At 38.7% G+C, this 21,767-nt stretch overlaps 1 protein-coding gene across 2 annotated transcripts in view; it reads right to left on the reverse strand.

The window, feature by feature from the left end:
- RLIM (ring finger protein, LIM domain interacting) overlaps positions 1-18,065 on the reverse strand; it is a 31,659-nt gene extending 13,594 nt beyond the window's left edge. Inside the window, exons 1-2 of one of the 2 annotated variants that reach the window (XM_082447409.1) lie at positions 17,789-18,065; positions 15,903-15,966 (exon numbers count right to left, since the gene is read on the reverse strand). The gene's annotated coding sequence lies outside the window, so the exon portion shown is untranslated. The remainder of the gene's footprint in view (positions 1-15,902; positions 15,967-17,788) is intronic. The other variant, XM_082447408.1, reaches the window with a different exon arrangement.
- Positions 18,066-21,767: the final 3,702 nt, after the last annotated feature.

Raw genomic sequence — 21,767 nt, forward strand, 5'->3', positions numbered from 1 at the left:
AGCAGAATAACTGAGGCAAAAGAATGGATAAGTGACCTGGAAGACAGAATGGTGGAATTCACTGGTGCAGAACAGAATAAAGAAAAAAGAATGAAAAGAAATGAAGACAGCCTAACAGACCTCTGGGACAACATTAAACACAAGAACATTTGCATTATAGGGGTCCCAGAAGGAGAAGAGAGAGAGAAAGGACCTGAGAAAATATTTAAAGAGATTACAGTTGAAAACTTCCCTAACGTGGGACAGGAAACAGCCACCCAAGTCCAGGAACCGCAAAGAGTCCCAGGCAGGATAAACACAAGGAGAAACATGCCGAGACACATAGTAATCAAACTGACAAAAATTAAAGACAAAGAAAAATTATTAAAAGCAACAAAGGAAAAATGACAAAAAACATACAAGGGAACTTCCACAAGGTTAACAGCTGCTTTCTCAGCAGAAACTCTACAAGCCACAAGGGAGTGGCATGATATATTTAATGTGATGAAAGGGAAGAACCTACAACCAAGATTACTCTACCCAGCAAGGATCTCATTCAGATTCGATGGAGAAATCAAAAGCTTTACAGACAAACAAAAGCTAAGAGAATTCAGCATCACCAAACCAGCTCTATGACAAATGCTAAAGGAACTTCTCTAAGTGGGAAACACATGAGAAGAAAAGGACCTACAAAAACAAACCCATAACAATTAAGAAAATGGAGCCAGATCCCAGGAGCACAGTGATTAAGGATGCCTGAGTCAATGAAGCTGTTTTCAGCACACACACACAAAAGACACTAAAGAGCATAGCATGGGTAGGAAGGGTCATTAGAGGTCTAGTCCAACCTCCTAAACAGAGAAAGAAGCTATAAGCTTAGCCTGTGAGGTCAAGGAAACACTCAAGTCAGTGAAAAAAGAGGAGGGAGGGAAGGGAGGGATAACATATCGATAATTACCTTAAATGTGAATGGATTAAATGCTCCAACCAAAAGACACAGGCTCACTGAATGGATACAAAAACAAGACCCATATATATGCTGTCTACAAGAGACCCACTTCAGACCTAGGGACACATACAGACTGAAACTGAGGGGGTGGAAAAAGATATTCCATGCAAATGGAAATCAAAAGAAAGCTGGAGTAGCTATACTCATATCAGATAAAATAGACTTTAAAATAAAGAATGTTACAAGAGACAAGGAAGGACACTACATAATGATCAAGGGATCAATCCAAGAAGAAGATATAACAAATATAAATATATATGCACCCAACAAAGGAGCACCTCAATACATAAGGCAACTGCTAACAGCTCTAAAAGAGGAAATCGACAGTAACACAAAAATAGTGGGGGACTTTAACACCTCATTTACACCAATGGACAGATCATCCAAAATGAAAATAAATAAGGAAACACAAGGTCTAAATGACACAACAGACGAGATAGATTAAATTAACATTTATAGGACATTCCATCCAAAAACAGGAGATTACAACACTTTCTTCTCAAGTGCACACGGAACATTCCCCAGGATAGACCACATCTAGGGTCACAAATCAAGCCTCAGTAAATTTAAGAAAACTGAAATCATATCAAGCATCTTTTCTGACCACAACGCTGTAAGATTAGAAATCAATTACAGGGAAAAAAACGTAAAAAACACAAATACATGGAGGCTAAACAATACGTTACTAAATAACCAAGAGCTCACTGAAGCTACCAAAGAGGAAATCAAAAAATACCTAGAGACAAATGACAATGAAAACACGATGATCCAAAACCTATGGGATGCAGCAAAAGCAATTCTAAGAGGGAAGTTTATAGCAATACAAGCTTACCTCAAGAAACAAGAAAAATCTCAAATAAACAATCTAACCTTACACCTACAGGAACTAGAGAAAGAAGAACAAACAAAACCCAAAGTTAGCAGAAGGAAAGAAATCATAAAGATCAGAGCAGAAATAAATGAAATAGAAACAAAGAAAACAATAGCAAAGATCAATAAAAGTAAAAGCTGGTTCTTTGAGAAGATAAACAAAATTGATAAGCCATTAGCCAGACTCATCAAGAAAAAGAGGGAGAGGACTCAAATCAATAAAATCAGAAATGACAAAGGAGAAGTTACAACAGACACTGCAGAAATACAAAACATCCTAAGAGACTACTACAAGCAACTCTATGCCAATAAAATGGACAGCCTGGAAGAAATGGACAAACTCTTAGAAAGGTATAACCTGCCAAGGCTGAACCAGGAGGAAATAGAAAATATGAACAGACCAATCACAAGTAATGAAATTGAAACTGTGATTAAAAATATCCAAACAAACAAAACTCCAGGGCCAGATGGCTTCACAGGTGAGTTCTATCAAACATTTAGAGAAGAGCTAACATCCATCCTTCTCAAACTCTTGCAAAAAATTGCAGAGGAAGGAACACTCCCAAACTCATTCTATGGGGCCACCATCACCCTGATACCAAAACCAGACACAGATACTACAAAAAAGGAAAATTACAGACCAATATCACTGATGAATATAGATGCAAAAATCCTCAACAAAATACTAGCAAACAGAATCCAACAACACAATAAAAGGATCATACACCAGGATCAAGTGGGATTTATCACAGGGATGCAAGGATTCTTCAATATACGCAAATCAATCAATGTGATACACCATATTAACAAACTGAAGAATAAAAACCATATGATCATCTCAATAGATGCAGAAAAAGCTTTTGACAAAATTCAACACCCATTTATGATAAAAACTCTCCAGAAAGTGGGCATAGAGGGAACCTACCTCAACAAAATAAAGGCCATATATGACAAACCCACAGCAAACATCATTCTCAATGATGAAAAACTGAAAGCATTTCCTCTAAGGTCAGGAACAAGACAAGGATGTTCACTCTCACCGCTATTATTCAACATAGTTTTGGAAGTCTGAGCAACGGCAATCAGAGAAGAAAAAGAAATAAAAGGAATACAAATTGGAAAAGAAGTAAAACTGTCACTGTTTGCAGATGACGTGATACGATACATAGAGAATCCTCAAGATGCCACCAGAAAACTACTAGAGCTAATCAATGAATTTGGTAAAGTGGCAGGATACAAAATTAATGCACAGAAATCTCTTGCATTCCTGTACACTGATAATGAAAAATCTGAAAGAGAAATTAAGGAAACACCCCCATTTACCACTGCAAGAAAAAGAACAAAATACCTAGGAATAATCCTACCTAAGGAGACAAAAGACCTGAATGCAGAAAACTATAAGACACTGATGAAAGAAATTAAAGATGATACAAACAGATGGAGAGATATACCATGTTCTTGGATTGAAAGAAACAACACTGTGAAAATGAATATACTACCCAAAGCAATCTACAGATTCAATGCAATCCCTATCAAACTACCCATGGCATTTTTCACAGAACTAGAACAAAAAATCTTAAAATTTGTATGCAGACACAAGAGACCCTGAATAACCAAAGCAGTCTTGAGGGAAAAAAACGGAGCTGGGGGAATCAGACTCCCTGACTTCACACTATACTACAAAGCTTCAGTAATCAAGATAATATGGTACTGGCACAAAAACAGAAATATGGATCAATGGAAAAGGATAGAAAGACCAGAGAAAAACCCACGCACCTATGATCAACTAATCTATGACAAAGGAGGCAAGGATATACAATGGAGAAAAGACAGCCTCTTCAATAAGTGGTGCTGGGAAAACTGGACAGCTACATGTAAAAGAATGATATTAGAACACTCCTTAACACCATACACAAAAATAAACTCAAAATGGATTAGAGACCTAAGTGTAAGACCGGACACTATAAAACTCTTAGAGGAAAACAGGAAGAACACTCTGACATAAATCACAGCAAGATCTTTATTGACCCACCTCCTAGAGTAATGGAAATAAAAACAAAAACAACCAAATGGGACCTAATGAAACTTAAAACCTTTTGCACAGCAAACTACAAACAAGATGAAAAGACAACTCTCAGAATAGGGGAAAATATTTGCCAACGAATCAACGGACAAAGGGTTAATCTCCAAAATACATAAACAGCTCATGCAGCTCAATATTAAAGAAACAAACAACCCAATCAAAAAAAGGGGAGAGGGGCTTCCCTGGTGGCACAGTGGTTGAGAGTCTGCCTGCCAATGCAGGGGACATGGGCTAGAGCCCTGGTCTGGGAAGATCCCACATGCCGCAGAGCAACTGGCTCCGTGAGCCACAACTACTACTGAGCCTGCACGTCTGGAGCCCGTGCTCCACAACGAGAGGCCACGACAGTGAGAGGCCCGCGCACCGCGATGAAGAGTGGCCCCTGCTCGCTGCAACGGGAGAAAGCCCTTGCACAGAAACGAAGACCCAAAACACAGCCAAAAAAAAAAGATTATAAAAAAAGGGGAGAAGACCTAAATAGACATTTCTCCAAGGAAGATATACAGATGGCCAAGAAGCACATGAAAAGGTGCTCAACATCACTAGTTATTAGAGAAATGCAAGCCAAAACTACAATGAGGTATCACCTCACACCAGTCAGAATGGGCATCATCAGAAAATCTACAAACAACAAATGTTGGAGAGGGTGTGGAGAAAAGGGAACCCTCTTGCACTGTTGGTGGGAATGTAAATTGATACAGCCACTATGGAGAACAGTATGGAGGTTCCTTAAAAAGCTAAAAATAGTATTACCATATGACCCAACAATCCCACTATTGGGCATATACCCAGCAAAAACCATAATTCTAAAAGATACATGCACCCCAATGTTCACTGCAGCACTATTTACAATAGCCAGGTCATGGAAGCAACCTAAATGCCCATTGACAGACGAATGGATAAAGAAAATGTGGTACATATATACAATGCAACATTACTCAGCCCTAAAAAGGAACGAAATTGGGTCATTTGTAGAGACGTGAATGGATCTAGAGACTGTCACACAGAGCGAAATCAGAAAGAGAAAAACAAATATCGTATATTAATGCATATATGTGGAACCTAGAAAAATGGTACAGGATGAACCGGTTTGCAGGGCAGAAATAGAGACACAGATGCAGAGAACAAACGTATGGACACCAAGGGGGGAAAGTGGCGTGAGGTGGTGGTGGTGTGATGAACTGGGAGATTGGGATTGATATATATACAGTAATGTGTATAAAATGGATAACTAATAAGAACCTGCTGTATAAAAAAAGAAATTCAAAAAAAAAAATACAACTCAGTAGGGCTGAAAGGCTTTAAAAATGTAAAGCTTTCAAAGAAGGCAAAAACATCTGATAAGTTCTGACATTTGAAGAACATGAACCAAAGACAACAGAAAACTCTCATACCAAGGACTGTTACAAGAATGGCACAAAGTCTTAAGAATAGTGCCAGGGAGGTTAAAGCCCACCAGGAACAGAAACTTTCAAAAGTATGGGAAAGATTTTTTAAAATGGCTTTGAAAAACAAAATCTGAAAGAAGAATGGAGTCTTGTACTAAGCATGTGAGGGGGTTGGTATATTAACAGAAGATGGTAGGTAGAGGCACTCAACTTCTATTTTATTCAACACGGAGAATCATCTTCCAACTGGAAGTAGTGGAAAAAACCAAATTTCTCAGAGAGAATCAAGAGCCAAAACTGCAATATTTCCAATGATAATCTCTGAGAAATCACAGAGAACAGGAGAGATGCTAGATGATGTAATCTTCAAAGAAAGTGACGTCTATAAGCTATAGCACAGCAAAATCTGACGAGAAACCTAGGGGGAAATTCTGCAATAGACTATCAGATACATTGCAAACACGTAGAAGAAATATGTTCACCAGAAGTGGAATTCACTGCCAAATTAACCTCATTTGCTTTACATAGTTTTCTTTCACATACAACTTGCTTTACAAGATTCTCACATTAAAATAACCTGGGGAGCTTTCTCTGGGGCGAACCAGACAGTGATATTTTAAAAATTCCACAGGTAATTCCATTGTGCAGTCAGGGTTGAGAAACTCTTTGATAGGGGCATCAGGATAATACTGCCGACTAGTCTAGCTTGGTTTCTGTACAGAGTCTGAAAAGGTTTTGCATCCTATCGTTATGGAGAAATGTGGACTAGATCAGTGCTTCTCAAACTTCAGCATACAAACAAATCATATGGAAATCTTGTAAAAATACAGATTCTGATTCAGTAGGTTGGGGGTGAGGCCTGAGAGCGTGCATTTTAAATAAGCCTCCAAGTGATGCTGATGCTGCTGATCAGTCTGAGTAGCAAGGAGCTTGATGACAATAATTTAACAGATTCACAGTTGTTAAGTACCACTCTCAAAGATTATGGAGCAATGTTAACCTGCAAACAGCCCTGTCTTTAGCACTTCTAAAAGAACCATGTCGAAATGCTAAACAAATCTACAGACAACTCAAAGCTGGGAGTTAGTAATGAAGATGTATATAATAAAAAATATTCTGAATTCTCTGGGCTGTGAAGATGAGCTGAAATCAACAAAATGATGATAAATGTGCTACCTTAAACACTTTAAGGGTTAGCAAGCTGAAGTAATCCATAGTAAGAGTACAGAATAGGGGGGACTTCCCTGGTGGCGCAGTGGTTAAGAATCTGCCTGCCAATGCAGGGGACACAGGTTCAATCCCTGGTCCGGGAAGATCCCACATGCCGCAGGGCAACTAAGCCCGTGTGCCACAACTACCAAGCCCGCGTGATGCAACTACTGAAGCCCGTGCACCTACAGCCCGTGCTCCACAACAAGAGAAGCCACCACAATGAGAAGCCCGCGCACCGCAACGAAGAGTAGCCCCCTGCCCCGTTCGCCACAACTAGAGAAAGACTGCATGCAGCAACGAAGACCCAACACAGCCAAAAATAAATAAATTAAAAAAAAAAAAAAAAAAGAGTACAGAATAGGGGAAAAAAACCTGTCTTGGTGAGTTCACATGAAGACCTGAAGTTTTTAGTCAACAAAAGCTCAATAAAAAGACCGTTTGACCTGGCTGCTAAGAAACCTAAGAGTCACATGTTGTTTTCCCAGGCCATAGTGTTCAGATAAAAGTAGGTAACAGTGCCAATGCAACTTGCTCTTCAGACTATATGTGGAGTATTTGAAACATTTAAAATACCTCCAAAAGGACATTGACAAACACAAGAAAGTACCTAGAGTGACCAAGATGGTGAGAAGCCAGGGAATACCATAAAAGAAACGGTTGAGGGACTTCCCTGGTGGTCCAGTGGTAAAGAATCCGCCTTCCAATGCAGGGAAAGTGGGTTCAATCCCTGGCCAGGGAACTAAGATCCCACATGCCGCAGGGCAACTAAGCCCACATGCCACGACTACTGAGCTCGCGTGCCTCAGCAAGAGAGCCCCCGTGCTGCAAACTACAAAGCCCACGTGCTCTGGAACCCGCATACCACAACGAAGAGCCCGCACCGCAAGGAAGATCCTGCTCGCTGTGACGAAGACCCTGCGTGCTGCAACTAAGACCTGACGCAGCCAAAGAAAATAAATTAAAAAAAAAAAAAAAAAAAGAAAAGAGGGCTTCCCTGGTGGCGCAGTGGTCGAGAATCTGCCTGCTAATGCAGGGGACACGGGTTTGAGCCCTGGTCTGGGAAGATCCCACATGCCGCGGAGCAACTGGGCCCGTGAGCCACAACTACTGAGCCTGCGCGTCTGGAGCCTGTGCTCTGCAACAAGAGAGGCCGCGATAGTGAGAGGCCCGCGCACCGCGATGAGGAGTGGCCCCCACTTGCCGCAACTAGAGAAAGCCCTCGCACAGAAACGAAGACCCAACACAGCCATAAATAAATAAATAAAAATAAATTTAAAAAATTTAAAAAAAACGCAGTTTAAGTACTTTCTTAAAAAAAAAAAAAAAGAAATGGTTGAATTACTTGGAGATGTCTAGCCTGAAGACAAGACTAAAAATGGACATGATTACCATCTTCAAATATTTGGAGTTATAACATGAAAGAAAGCAGAACCATAGGGTCAAACTAGGGCCAAGAATTGAAGAAATATGGAAGCAGATAATTCTGTCTTTTAATAGTCTAACAAATAAGATTGTCTAAAAGTGGAGATGTAACCAGTCTCTTGAAGCAAGCTATTACCAATCTCTGGAAATATTCAAGCAGAGGCTAGACATTAGGTGGGAGTTTGTCCTTATTAGGTGGGAGTTTGAACAGACTGATTTCAAAAGACCCTTTGGACTAAAATGTCATTAAGGATGGATAGTCCCTTGGTTTTCTATTCCGGGCCTAGGGTCATACTAAGCCACATATTTCCAGTGGCACAATTTTGTTATAACATTTTCTTGGTAAGACCAATCCACTTATATTGCCCCATCCCCTCCCTCCAACACACTTTGTGCTTTACTACCTTCACACTTCTACTAATGCTGTTCCTTCAGCCCCCGCTTAGTCTTTTCCCCATTTCCCTCACGCCTCAAGGTTTAATGAAATCTTACCACCTAAGAAGCTATTACTATCTCAGCTATCAATTTTTTCATCCATCTCTGCACACAGCATTTGTCTGTACCACTAGTGTCACTTCCTGCCTTACATGGTCTTTTATATTTTTGAAATATTAATTTTATTAATATCTTATTTACCCAACATAACCAAAATATCATCATTTCAACATGTTATCAATATAAAAATTAGTGAGATGTTTTATATTCTTTTTTTAAATTCTAAGTCTCAGAAATCTGGTGTGTAATTTACACTTACAGCACATCTCAAGTTGGATGCTAAATCTTCATTAAAGTGAAATGTAGTCCTAATGAAACAACAAAGTTGTGTTTAATGGAAAAATTTTACACTGCTTCAGTTTTTTATTTAGCTTAATTAAAATTAAAGCAACTTAAAAGTTCAGTTCCACTTAATTAGTGACATTTCAAGTGTCCAGTAGCCACATGTGCTTAGAGGTTACCATATTGGGCAGTGCAGCTTTAAAGAATCTGTTTGTAAGACAGAGAAACCCCACATATGGAAAGAGCTTTAAAGTGTTCTCAATGTATAGTTTATGCTCTATAAACCCACTATTTACGCATCTCCTTTACATTTTTCAAAAATAATAACGAATACTCTACAAAAACACATGGGATAGATGATTCTTTCCTACACTCACCAATCTTCAAGTTCACTCTTGACATTCTAGAATTTCTAACATTTCCTACATGGAAACTAGAGACAAAAAAATCGTACCTCCATTCAAAACCCTCCCAACACTGTGATTTTAGAGACTGTTAAATCCTAAATAGCTCCCACCTGATGAGTTTAGAGGTTGCTTTATTCTATTCAAGAGGAATTTTTACTTTGGTTTTATTTTAATTCAAAATTTTAACAACGAGACACTCACAAAGCAACACGTGAACAAATCCAAATTACTATTACTTCCATAATAACACGCTGCTCTCCTTTCCCCCTGCCTACACCAGAGAAAATAAAGGAAAATATTTTTCCCACATGGCATCCCTGCAACGCACTCATTTATTTCAAAACTGCAACCAAACTGGCAAGGCTTCATTAAACAGAACACAATGTTTTTGCTAAGGTAAAGGTTTCCATTTAAAATGCAGTTTGTTTCTTGTAGTTGATTAGGGCACAGGGAGAGAAAAAGCCAATTTGCTCCCCTTTTGCCCAAAGCCTTCATTCTTTTCTGCCTCATTCTGCATTTCCCCTAGGTTGGGAGTGGTGGTCAAGAGATTCCAGCACTGGCAAGACATCTCTACCCTGTATGGACATTTAAGTGGTGAGTTACGGCTGTAACACCTGCCGAGGTCCCCTGGACTAGAAGTAATTATCAATACATCTTCAAAGAAAAGGAAATCCTGAATGTAAGCAATGCCCTCAAATGCCTTGTAAAATCATCTTACTAACATACACCCAAATGAACCTGGTCTCATTTTAAGCAGTCCCTTCACTACCTAAGTGGTATAAAAATGAAAAAAATGTAATAATTCTAAACCACAAGTTCAGTTCAGCCCCTGACAGATGTAATGTCACTATTGTTTGGTAAGTGAAAACTAACATTTTAAAGGTTAAAGTGTGCCAAAGATGTCAGGAGACTGCAGTCCAAATGATGAAATACAGATCTCTCTCCATTCTGGTGTGAAAAGATCAGTGAAGAATTGTTAATAAAATTGGTCTCTAGACTCTACTCTGTGGTGAAAAACATTGTGGTACACTTCCAGTTTAACTTACGTAAGAGAAAAAAAGAATCCCCAACGTCCCCCTCCCTCAAGCTCCTTCTATCATCATAAAAGAGAAGATTTTAAATCTTTTTATTTAGTTACCTTATACTCAGTTATAATATTCATGTGCACAAGTCGGAAATTTTGGATTGAGTATACAGTTAGCATCACCCATTTTTTTAAAAAATTATTTATTTATTTATTTATGGCTGTGTTGGGTCTTCATTTCTGTGCCAGGGTTTTCTCTAGTTGCGGCAAGTCCACTCTTCATCGCGGTGCGCGGGCCTCTCACCATTGCGGACTCTCTTGTTGCGGAGCACAGGCTCCAGACGCGCAGGCTCAGTAATTGTGGCTCACGGGCCTAGTTGCTCCACGGCATGTGGGATCTTCCCAGACCAGGGCTCAAACCCGTGTCCCCTGCATTGGCAGGCAGATTCTCAACCACTGCGCCACCAGGGAAGCCACAGCCATTTTTAAACTTAAATATTTCTAGGGAAAGCTTACCAATAAAACAATTAAGAGAACAAATGTGTAATTGTTCTTAAATCACTTAGGTCTCTTCCTAGTTATAAGCAATACCTACCACCCTATTCATACAGCCCTTTCACCTATATTTCATTGAAGCCTTACAACAATCCTATGAAGCAGGAATCACCAAATCTATTTTACAGATAAAAAACAGAAGCACAGACAGAGGAAGTGATTTACCAAAGGCCATGTGCTTACTAAGTGGAAAGAGCCAGTAATTAAATCCAGGCCTCCTGATTCCAAATCCAGTCAACTTTTCACTAAATGGACAACTGCCTCCCAATATATGCCAAGACTATATACTTTAAATAAATACATTCCTTCAGTCCCAATAGGCATGCCCAATGTATTCAACCTCACTATGAGCTTTTTAGACCATGTTCATTTCCGGTATGAAAACTTCCAAAATGACAAAACACCTTTTATAAGCAGTCTGAACCCAGCAGGACTTATTTTTAAATAAGTCAACTTTTAGTATTTTTGTTTTAAATAGAGTTGCCCCTCAGATAAATAACATATTTTATTAACCTTATTTCTTTCAGAGTACTGTGTGCCAATATATCCAAATCCATTCCTGGAACACAAGCAGCCAAATTAGAAAATTTGCCCAGTCATTTCAAAAACTACTCATTTGGTCAATAAATGTATGACTGTGTCAGGTAAATTTAATTCCGGGGAGGAAAAGCCAGCAAGAAAACCAAACCTGAGATTTATTCTGTAACTAGGGAGTTTAAAGCAGATTTTATTCACCTTGAGAATTTTAAAGCATTTTTAGAGATCTCCAATTCTCCTATAGGCATTATCATATATTAATATAAGTTATGCAGATTACTATGTTTCTAACCACTGCTAAAAGTATTTCATTTAATTCTCCTAATCCATGTACGCCTATCTTTAAAAAATGTAATTTTGTTATAATGTTAAGGCAAAAAGTTACTTAAAACATACTGTTCAGTACTAATGGGTCAGAAGACCTGGTGCTAAATATAAGCACACGCATACTATATTCAATGGACATACTGCATCAATTAAGAAGATTTAAGGCACTAAAATATATGGTCAACAAAACAACACTTAAAAAACTGAATTCTGAAATTCAAATGCTTGTGTGAATATCAGTTTTAAAATAAGCCACATCTATTAAGTCTGGAAGAAATAACCTCTTTTTAAAAACAAAAGGTATGGTGGGAGGGAGGAATCAAGGTAACCTAATATCAACCAACTACTAAAGTATTATACCTTGAGCATCGTCACCTTTTGGATGTGTTCATACAAGCTCCAAAACTCGATACTGTTCTAAAGCACAACATGCCAATTAAAAAAAATCATATGTACCAATGTAAAAATGTGTCATGCTGAAAAGAGAAGGGCAAACATTATTCTGTTTGCAACAGAGCTTCTTCATTAAGAACCTCATAGAGTAGATGAGAATTAATGACATGCAAGCCTTGTGAATAACGAAAATGTCAGCTCAATAATACCATCACCAAAATGAAAAATAATATAGTTAAAAACAAAAAATGGTCAAATCACACAGAACTGCTGAATTTGAGGTCATGAAAATAAAATACCATCGTATATGTAGTTATATACAAGTGTTGGGAATTCTTCCTATATAGAATGTTTCATAAAAATTTTACAGCATTTGTAGCAGACAAATCAAAGGTTGATTACCAGATAGCTTTTTTATTCTATGAGTAGCAGGGTGGAATTCAGCTCTGTGAAAATGGAAAAAGAGAGGATACTAGGTTCTAGTGTTGGCTGTAACAGTAACTAACTGTGTAAATTTGGCCAATTTATTTAACCTTTTGTGTCTCAGGATCTCCATCAATATTAGAGTACTGGATTAAGCTATCTACAAGATACCTTTCCAATTCTATGAATCTGTGACTATGAATAAGATATAACCTGCATCACATTACAATTCTAAGTCAGAAAAATAAAGCTTAAGAAACAACATGAATAACCAGGATGTAAGCTTAGAAGCTGTGCTTTTCTTACTGCTATTTCACTCATACACTTCTCTTTTTATGACTATCTTATTTTTTTTAAAGAAATATAAAGCATTCCTCTTTAAAAAACAGGGCAGGGTTTATGTTTCACTGCCTTTACTTATTGCACGGTACCTCTCACCACACAATTTGTTGATCATTTCCATTACTGGCCTATCAGAGGATGCTACTAAGGCCTCCACCACTGCTGATACTACTAGAGCAAAATGGGATTATAAAATATCTGCATGGCAATGTTAGCTTAGCCTGGTTTATATTCTTCTATCTTTACCACTTGAAAAGGACAGCAGGAAAAAAAGGATTCAGCATGTGTCTAATCTCTTGGCAGGAAGTCTGCAGCTCACCAACAATTCTGACTTACAACAACCCTCTAAAACAGTTAAACCGAAAGAATATTAAGAATGTCAACAAATCAAAGGATGGAGACCAAGCCAAATGCTGCCAATTCACAGGATCAAGTTAGTTAAAAAAAGAAACCATTATAATGGCATTTCAATTCACTCAAGTACTTTAGACAGTGAATTTAATCTTCAATTACCCAGTTCAACCCAGTTCATGCTCTTTTATTATCAAGCTATGCCACTAAATTAGAATTTGGTCTTATTCACACTAACTCAATTCTGACTTCTCATTATTTTCAAGAAGTCAAAAAATGACTCAAAAACCCAAAAGATTCATGTGTTTATTTTTAAGTTATTAATGTAAAAGTCACTGATTACTGGCAATTTTGGTGTTAATTGGTAAAGTACTATTTTTTAAGAAATAAGTTTTCCACCAAAAATGAACTATTTGAAAGAGTGAAGTCAATTTTTAAAATTAAAATCACTTGACCAAAAAAGAAAATATTACCTACACAAATACAAATGACTGCTATATTGTTTGAGGAAAACAATATTGTGTTACAGAACCAAACACACTGACAACTGTGATCCCTGAACCAGTGCTCCTACACAGAAATGGTGACAAAGGTGACCATATATCCCCGGTTTATCCAGAAGAGTAGCAGTCTACAACTGTTTTCCTGTAATAATTATTAATATGGCCCTCATTCACGCCTAAGTGTCCCAGTTTGGATAAATTATATGGTCACCTTAGATGTAACTGACACTAACAGGAACTTTGGTCAATAAAAAATGAAAATTGTAATTAAGAGTTAAATCCTTTCTTCATACACTCAAGTGAAGAACAGGAGGAAAGAGACCATTTTTCATTCCAGAAAAAACTGAAAACACTGAACACAAATATCTCCTCTCCCCCACAGAAAGTATCATGTTCATCACCATGCAAACGCTGTAATAGCAGCCCAACCTGTAGTAGTGAAATTATTGCAAGAGGTCCACAAATCTACATACATACCGTGCACTGTCTACAGATATTTGTCTCCCACATATGTCGGTGATATTATGACTAATGAAATTAAAACCTTGGGTTGAAGCACTAAACTACAAGAATATCTACAGCAAAAATATCAAGTATATATTTCAAGAGCAAAACCACAAGTTCACAAATATATTCCCAAACTGTTCAAGATTGTCAAGAATTTTACATCTAAAATGAACTGTTTGATTATCTGGGAAACTTCCACATTCCAGGTTGGAAAAAAAAATAACGAAGAAAAAATAGGCACAGAAGTGTTATTGCTTTCTTACACTGGGTATCAAAATGTCAAAGGATCATGTAAGCTGGATACTTTTTAAAATCAATGGGCCATAAGTTTTGGAAATGTCTGTGTTATACAGAAATGTTAAGGAATTAGACTTACAAAAGAAAAACATGTCCCAGTCCTAGTCAGTGGCCCAAAATTCTAGCACCTGATTGGTCTGGGTTTGACAGAGGACTTTTTACTTTCTAATTTGTTATCTACTTTACGGTAAATCAAGGGAACAGGAGGTTGGTGAGTGGTTTACTCTATTTCCCAATCCGCTAGAGCTTTGGGAAAAGTAATATACACATTATAATTCCATAAATGCAGATGTCTCATTTGATCTACTGTATTATTTAAGGCCTCACTACATGTTCACTAACCTGAAAGAATATATCCAACCAGCCTTACATTTCTAGATATGACTTCATTATTAAGCTATTTCTTAAAGCCACTTCTGATTTTAAATTAAGTTTATCAAACTTTATCACAAGCAGTAACAGCTGAAACAGGAACCTTGACAGACCAAAAGAGCGTGTAATTGCTAAATAAGTCTCACGTGCTTCATAAAGCAAATTTCCTTTAACAAAAGCTTTTGATGCAAATAACCTATAGATTCTAAAAATTACAACCTTTCATTTTCTTTGCATTTCCAATCTTATTAGATAGCAATTAAGTCTAAAGACATAAAAGTTTAGTGACTTTGGCATCAGACAGACCTGAGTTAAAATGGGGGCTCTACCACTTATTAGCTATGTAATTGAGGACAAATTACCTAATCTCTCCTTTGAGTCTCAGTTACCTCTGTAAAATAGGTAACATCCTCATGAAGCTTTGCTGTAAGGAGTACAAAATGATGCATGTGAAGCACAGGACCTAGCACATAGTATTCAATACAAATTAGTTATGAATTTAGGCTAACTACCCATCGCAGTTTGCCTGGGACAATGCAGGTCTGCACCTGGATGCATTATTAACAATGTCCCTTTTGCTCTTAAAAGCATCCTCGCTAGGGCAATAAATTATGTGGCTACCTTAACAATGATGATGAAAGGAGTTAATACCAATTACAGTATTATATATCATTTATGACTTTTTGGACCTTGAAGGAAAAAAATCGAATGTCACACAAAATAATGAGATTATATTCCTGTAATACAGTCTACTGATAATTCATTTTGTTATTCAATAAACATTTAAACACTATTTATTTATACCCATCTCATTCCAACAGTAATTTAAGGCAGCAAATTTCTGTATTGTTTTTTCTGTTCCATACAGGTACTGGTAAATTTCAAACGTTATTTTTTAAAGGAAAAAAATTGACAGATACAGCACTAATGAGGTTCCAGCTACTCAGGAACACTACCTTTTGAATTCCCAGTGAAAACACCCATTCTGATCATTAAGAATGCCCAAGACCAACTAACATATCAAATAAGCCCATACAATTACAGGGCCTGCAAAACAGAATAAATATTTTTAAACATGCATTCTACACATAAATCATCAGGAGACGCAACAAAAAATAAATTACCTGACTGTTATGACATAGTATTGTAATACAATAAACTGGATTTTAGTTTTCTTCACACTCTGCTCTAGAAAAAAAAAGAATCCATTATTCTTCCTCTTTTATAAGATAGACATTTTCTTTGAATCAGACACATCCTAAAAAAATAATATCCTATATATTTTAGATACAGATACACACACATACACACACACTCACCACAACCCAACGTAACTCAACATTAGTATTAGGATATTTGGGGAGACTGAGAAGGTCAGAGGGAACCAGGAATCTTATATGTTGTATATAAGATAGCCTTTAAAGGCCGAGAGCCAATCTACCTTTTAATATAGTTACTTAAAATAGGCCTTTTCTCATCAGACCAGTAATTATTTTCAGATTCTCAGTTACTTCCAAAAACTTATTTGGCACATTACACTAGCCTAAGGCAGTAACTAAAGTATGAAAGATCATCAGGACATCTTAGGCTAAAGAAAAGCATTTTTTCAGTAAGAGTATCCTAAAATCCAACTAAAAAATATTTAGATTGGTCTTCCTGGGTACTTTATCTTTACAACTTAGAAAACCGATTTTGGGGGAGCGATAACTGTGCCTGCCTGCTCTCAAATCATCCAGGACGGACATAATGTACCTGATGAGGTGATGTAAGTATTCTGTCTTTAATAAGGAGAAGAATCAAAAAAATGATTAGTAATAGTATGTCTATTTCTTCCTCCCTTCAATCATCCAAAGCCACTGCAGTTAATTCTGATTCAGGAAATGCGGGTTCCTTATTTCCAGCAAAAAATTATTCTGGGGCCTTGCAAACAGTGGATGACAACCTGATATAAATGCTTCCTCTTGCCCCAAAACTAAAGAATGACCTAAATAACAAGCCTGCTAGTCCTCAGAATCCCGGACTAACCTGTGGAATAAGTATGGTGAAACTGTCTAGGGAAGGAACGTGGCTGTCTCCTCCATCTTGAAATTAATCAGCATAAGGGAAAAAGGGACTGAGTATTCAGGAAGCAGAAGCCCAACCGGTTAATACTAGTTACTAAAGCTATGGCGTACGTGGCAGGTACCGCCCGCAGAAGCCGAGACCCTTAGGCATTTTTTTGAGGGGGGAGGGGTTGGGTTGCTCACGGATTGAACGGAAATTAACTTCAAAATCATTTGGCCCAATTCCCACCCTCACCCAGGGAAAAACAACAAACACGCAACGGCTTTCCCTCCCTTTTGGGGGGATCCTTGCAGTGATATCTGCCAAAGGATATGCCAGGGTTATTCGAGCAAGGGAGTAAACCACATTTGCCTCAGATCCTCAGGGAAGATGTCATCGTGGCCCCAGGGGGCGCCTAATTGATAGTGCCCTGCAGAAGGGCTCAAAATGGGGTTTTGCAAATCCTGGGAAATATAAAGGCCCACGAGTTCTCAGCATCTAACTTAGAGCAGCCTGATTTTTCCCCCATTTCCTAAACCCAAGCCCGCCATGTAAAAGGGAGGGGGGGAGGAGGACGCGAGGGAAGTCTCCAGAGAACCGAGGAGAGAAAAACCTGAGACGATCAAAGATTCTCACGCCTGAAGCCAACACTCGAAAATCGCCTCCCCAAAATTCTTAAGGTTCTGGAGGGCCCCAGCCGCGGCTCGAGCGACCACGCAGAGGAAGTACTTTCCACCTCCTTCCCCTTCTTCAAAGAGCCTGTCGGCCATACAGCCAACTAAAATGGCAGCGGCGACTACGCCACGGAGCCCCCCGCAGCAACCTGCGCCTGGGGTCCGGAGGCGGCGCTGAGCCTCCGCCACGATGCGCCACTCAGGCCATTTTGAGAGAACGCAGTAACCGCGGCTCCGCTGTCTTCCTCTCGCTCTCCATCCATTTCTCAGAGGATTCCCAAGGCTTCACTTACTCGGTTTTAGTGTCGGGATCCGACTCGGTCGGTCCGGCCGCCGCCGCCGCCGCCGCCGCCGCCGGGGCTCCTGCGCGCCTCCCCTACCGCCGCTCTCAAGCCCGCCTCCGATGAGTCGCTGGTTGAGACCCGCCTCTAGCCCAGCGCCTGCTCGGAGACGTTGCTCAGGCAGCCATTATCTTCCCCATTGTTACCAAGCAGCGACAGGAAACGCTTGCGCACAACAGGAAGTGATGATGCCGCGTCCGGGCCCCGCAGCCCGACTCCCAGCCGAGTAGCCAATCCCAGGCGACTCCTCGAAAAGGCTCGGTGGGAGGAGAAGGCTGCCGGCTGAAGACGCGGCAAGGCGGGCCGCGGCCTGGAAAAGGAAAACCGCTGTGACGCCCACCATGTGACAGGCCCCACCCTCCTCCGCCATTTTGAATTGTGGCGAGAAATTTCGCGTTCTGAGAATTGTGGGAACGTTGGCTTTCCCGTTTTGAAAGCTGGAGGACGTCACCGTCTGACTGCTGGAAACCCTTTTCAGAGTGAGAAATGCGATACTAGTCTAACCTGACGTCGATTCACATAATTAGTCCGGACCGGTTAATACAGCATCCTACCTTTATTCGACATTATCGAGCGCCAGCTGTAGTGTCAAGCACTATTATAGATGTTGGGGATACAGCGGAAATTAAAGCAGACCAAAATCCCAGTTCTCATGGGTCTTTATATTCTACTTGGGGGAGGGACAATAATTACTATATATATATGTGTATATATATGTATAACATATATACAGTTGATGATAAATGCTAGGGAGAAAAATAAAACGGGGGGAGGTGGGCGGGAGAACGCCCGGTGGGGGCAAACGGGAATTGCAGTTTTAAAGAGTGGTCAGAGGTGGCCTCTCTGAGATGGTAATTCTGAAATCCTTGGAAGAGGGCGGTGACTGTAAAACGGTGGGAAAATCTGATAAGGTTGGAATTTAAGGGTGGTTAAGGAAGGCCTTTCTTAGATGGTAATGCGTGAAGAAAGGTAGAGAATGAGCTACCCAGCATCCAACTCCCGTTTTCACAGTGAAAGAAAAACAACCACGGTTTTAGGGTGTGTCCCTGTTTTTTTCCCCCCATTTTTCTGTTTTCTGTGTTTTCAGGTAACACTCCAGCTACACTGGCTTTCTTAGTATTATTCCAGCGAACTAAACTTGTTCCCACCTCTACAACTTTACCTTTTCTCAATGTCACCTCCCCAGAGAACACTTCCCTAACCACCCTATCTGAAATAACAACTTACCCGTCCCCTTACCTGCTTAATTTTCTTTAGAGCACTTCATCTGAAAATATATTATTTATTTGTTTACCCCACCCCCTTAAGAACAGTAAACCTTTTTGTTTTGTTCACTGTTATATCCGCAGCGAGCTCATAGTAGGCCCTCAAATATTTTTTGAGAGAGTGCCGGCCTCGGCATGACGGCCATTTCATCAGCCAGAAATATATTTCACTCCAAGCAGTTACAACAATATCCTTCATACTTCCCTGCTCAACGTTCCAACAGGCTTGATATTGTCATTTTTGACAGTATGGGAATATGAGTTTGGTATTGTGTCTCTACTCAGCTTTTGTCTTATATTACATGTCATATACTAGAACTTTTACCTAGAATGTGTAAAATGAGTTCTTCAGTGGCCTGCAATTGCTATTAAGCCTGATATTGAGATTATGGCAATAACATTAGCCACTCCTTGACATATTCTTGAGGCAAACGTGGCTTAATATAAAATCATAAAAGAAGTGGAAAATGTAAGTGAATATGTCCATAGCCTTGGGGAGGTGGAAGGACTTTCTAAACATGACACAAAGTCCATAAAAGGAATTACTGTTAAATACAACTGCCACATCATGAGGGTAAACAACCCAGACACTGATAGCAATTCTGTACCCACACAACCATTCTGTATTTCAGTACAGTATTCAATAAATTACATGCGATATTCATCACTTTATTATAAAATAGGCTTTGTGTTAGATGATTTTGCTCAACTGTAGGCTAATTTAAGTCTTCTGAGCATGTTTAAGGTAGGCTAGGCTAAACTATGATGTTTGGTATGTTATGTGTATTAAATGCATTTTCCACTTAGGATATTTTCAACTTAGGATGGATTTCTTGGGATGTAACCCCATCGTAAATTGAGGAAGATCTGTAGTCTAAAAAGTGCTATTATAAATTTTTTTTAAAGATAAATACCCCAATTAAAAAACGTGCAAAGGGCATGAATAGACAATTCAAAGAAGGAGAAAATATTTGGCTGATAAGCATATGATAATATTAATCAGAGTAATCAACCTCACTCATAATGAGAAATAAAAATGAAAACAGTGATATCTCTTTTTTTCCTATCAGAATGTCAAAGATTAAAAGTTTTATAATATTAAGTGTTGATGAAGATACTATGAAATGGGCACACTTATATGCTACTGGTACAAACTGATATAACCTTTTTTAGGTAATTTGGCAACACGTATCAAAAGCCTAAATATCCATATTGTTTGACCAACAAGTCCACAAACAAATTTATTTTAAGGAAAATAAATGGACAAGTTTTCAAAAATATACGTAATAAATGTACAAAGATGTTAATCATAGGTGTATAATATTGAAATACTGAAAAATCAGAAAAAAGAACATTCAACAATAATTAGTTAAATACAGTGCATCCACATAATGGACTCCTACATAGCCATTAGAAATGAGTAGCTAGATCTGGAAATATGTTTTTAAATAAAAAGACAATTTATAAAATAGCATGTATTATTCTATTTTTATATTAAAAATATATGTGTAAATATACATAGGAAAAAAAGTCTAAATGAATATACATGCAAATAAAATGTGAAAGGATTATTAGTCATTTTTAATTCTTTACCTCTTTCTGTATTGTCTTGAATATTTACAATATGCATGTATTTCTTGGTATTGGGAGGAGGGGCCATTTTTATTTTAAAAGAAAAGTCTGTCTGAATCTGAAAATAAAAAGAAAGAGCATCTCCCCATCTGCTTATTCCTTCCACGCTTCAACAAGTCTACTCTTCCTTCTTCCTTCCTCCCTTCCTTCCTTCCTCCCTCACCCTCTGCCTCCCTTCTTTCTTCTCTCTCTCTCTCTCTCTCTCTCTCTCTCCCTCCCATGTACTCTTCCATGCTCTTTTATAACCAAGGGGCTGCTTACTTCCAACACCTAGGATATGACTTCTCAAAACAGTTTATCCCATGATAGCATTCAGTGCCACCCTAGAACCCAGGGAAGCAACCCACTGAATAATTCTCATTGAGTTTCTCCTCAGCCTAATTGCATTTCTCTCCCATGTGCTTTTTACATATGTGTGATGTTCACATATTTTTATCCCTTCCTTAACAGGAAAATAATAAAAGAATTTTCTAATTTTCCTTCTGTTCATTTACTCAACAAAATGTATTGATCACCTATTATATGATGATCATCTACTGTAGATTGATCATCTACTTTATTTCCCAGCTGGTGGCTGGGAATAGATCAGTAGACCACAGACAAGAAGACCCTGCCCTTGTGGCAAGACAGACATTGACCAAATACTCGTAAATGTAATGAACATTACAAAGGAGACAACATATTGGTACATTGGGACGGGTATATAAAAGGAATATTTAACCCATAGAGTTGCCATTTTTAGCTGAGACTTGAACTGAAGGAAGAATGATGGTTAGGGAAAGAAGGAAGATAAGGGAGGAGCCCTGAGGGAATAACCTGCACAGATTTCCTGGGGTGAGAAAATGGAGCCTGGGAAACTGAAAGAGTAGCTCATTTTCTCTAGAAAATCATTCTATTTTATTTTCTTCATAGCACTCATCACATTGGAATTTATCTTGTCTATTTGTTTGCGATGTTTATTGATTGTATTTCTATGTTTATAGTCTGTCAGTCTTCCCACTGGCCCGCTCCCAGTGTAAAGTTTTGTGGGAACT

Source organism: Balaenoptera physalus, assembly GCF_965194825.1.
Source record: "Balaenoptera physalus genome assembly, chromosome: X".
NCBI lineage: Eukaryota > Metazoa > Chordata > Mammalia > Artiodactyla > Balaenopteridae > Balaenoptera > Balaenoptera physalus.